Here is a 2,292-nt window from a genome sequence, read left to right on the forward strand (position 1 = left end):
TCTTACCAGTTAGAACATCTTCTGGATATATGCCCAGGAGAGGTATTGCAGGCTCCTCCAGTAGCACTATGTCCAATTTTCTGAGGAACCACCAGATTGATTTCCAGAGTGGTTGAACAAGCTTGCAATTCCATCAACAATGGAGGAGTGTTTCTCTTTCTCCACATCCTCCACAGCATCTGTTGTCACCTGAATTTTTGATCTTAGCCATTCTGACTGGTATGAGGTGGAATCTCAGGGTTGTTTTGATTTGCATTTTCCTGATGATTAAGGATGCTGAACATTTTTTCAAGATACACGATAAAATTTACAAAACACATGAAACTCAAGAAGAATGAAGACCAAAGTGTGGACACTTTGCCCCATCTTAGAATTGGGAACAAAACACCCATGGAAGGAGTTGCAGAGACAAAGTTTGGAGCTGAGACGAAAGTATGGACCATCTAAAGACTGCCATACCCGAGGATCCTTCCCATAATCAGCCTCCAAAAGCTGACACCATTGCATACACTAGCAAGATTTTGCTAAAAGGACTCTGATATAGCTGTCTCTTGTGAGGCTATGCTGGGTCCTAGCAAACACAGAAGTGGATGCTCACAGTCAGCTATTGGATGGATCACAGGGTCCCCAATGGAGGAGTTAGAGAAAGTACCCAAGGAGCTAAAGGGGTCTGCAACCCTATAGGTGGAACAACAATATGAACTAACCAGTACCCTCTGGAACTTGTGTCTCTAGCTGCATATGTATAAGAAGATGGCCTAGCTGGCCATCATTGGAAACAGAGGCCCATTGGTCTTGCAAACTTTATATGCCTTAGTACACGAGAAAGCCAGGGCCAAGTAGTGGGAGTAGGTGGCTAGGGGATTGGGGGGGGGTATGGAGGACTTTTGGGATAGCATTGGAAATTTAAATGAAGAAAATACCTAATAAATAAATAAAAGAAAAATTAAAAATAAAATAAATAAAATAAGAACAGAAAAGTAGAAAAATAAAAAAATAATAAAATAAATAAATAAAGAGAAAACTCCAACACAAGGAGTGAAACTACACTAAAGAAAAAGCAGGCTCTCTGATGGAATTGCAATTATATGTGGTCAATACTTTTTCTTCCTCAACTTCTAAGATAATATATATGGAAATGCAACTAAAGAAAATTACACAGTATAGATTCTTTTTTTAACAGCTTGGTTAGTATGAAATACAAGGGACTCTCCTACTCTTTCAAAACTATACATTTTTATAAAAGGGAAATTTTAATAAATGTTTGAAACACTCTTAAGAATTTGCCAATAAAAGCATTGAAAGCATTAAAAAATAAAGAAAAGAAAAAGCAAAAAATTAATCTTTCAACAAACCTAAAAGTAGATAGCCACATGAACTGAATTCCAACTCAAACAACCAAAATAACATGAAAAAAACAATGACTTTTCCTAAATATCTCTTAATATCAATGGACTCAATTCCCCAATAAAGACATAGACTAAAAGACTGGTTATATAACCAGGACCCAACATTTTGCTGCATACAGGGAACCCACCTCAGTGACAAAGACAGACACTACCTCAGAGTAAAAGCCTTGAAAACAATTTTTCAAGCAAATGGTCCCAAGGAACAATCTGGAGTAGCCATTCTAATATTGAATACAATTGACTTTCAACCTAAAGTTTTCAAAAAAGACAAGAAAGAAAACTTCATAGTCATGAAAGTTAAAATCTACCAAGATGAACTCTCAATTCTGAACATCTATGCTCTAAATGCAAGGGCATCCACATTCATTAAAGAAACTTTTTAATAAGCTCAAAGCACACAAAGCACCTCACACAATAATATTGGGCGACTTCAACACCCCACTCTAATCAATGGAGAGAACATGGAAACAGAAACTGAAAAGAGACACAGTGAAACTAACAGAAGTTATGAAACAAATGGAATTAACATATATCTACAGAACATTATATCCAAAAACAAAAGGATATACCTTCTTCTTAGCACCTCATGGTACATTCACCAAAACTGACCATATAAGAGGTCACAAAATAGGCCTCAAGAGATACAAGAAGATTGAAATAATCCCATGCATTCTATCAGATCACCATAAAATATGGCTGATCTTCAATAATAACATGAATATTAGAAAGCCAATATACATGTGGAAGCTGAACAACACTCTTCTCACTGATAACTTGGTCAAGGAAGAAATAAAGAAATTAAAGACTTTTTAGAGTTTAATGAAAATGAAGCCACAACATATCCAAACTTACAGGACACAATGAAAGTAGTGCTAAGAGGAAA

Source organism: Mus caroli, chromosome 3 (genome assembly GCF_900094665.2).
Source record: "Mus caroli chromosome 3, CAROLI_EIJ_v1.1, whole genome shotgun sequence".
Taxonomy (NCBI): domain Eukaryota; kingdom Metazoa; phylum Chordata; class Mammalia; order Rodentia; family Muridae; genus Mus; species Mus caroli.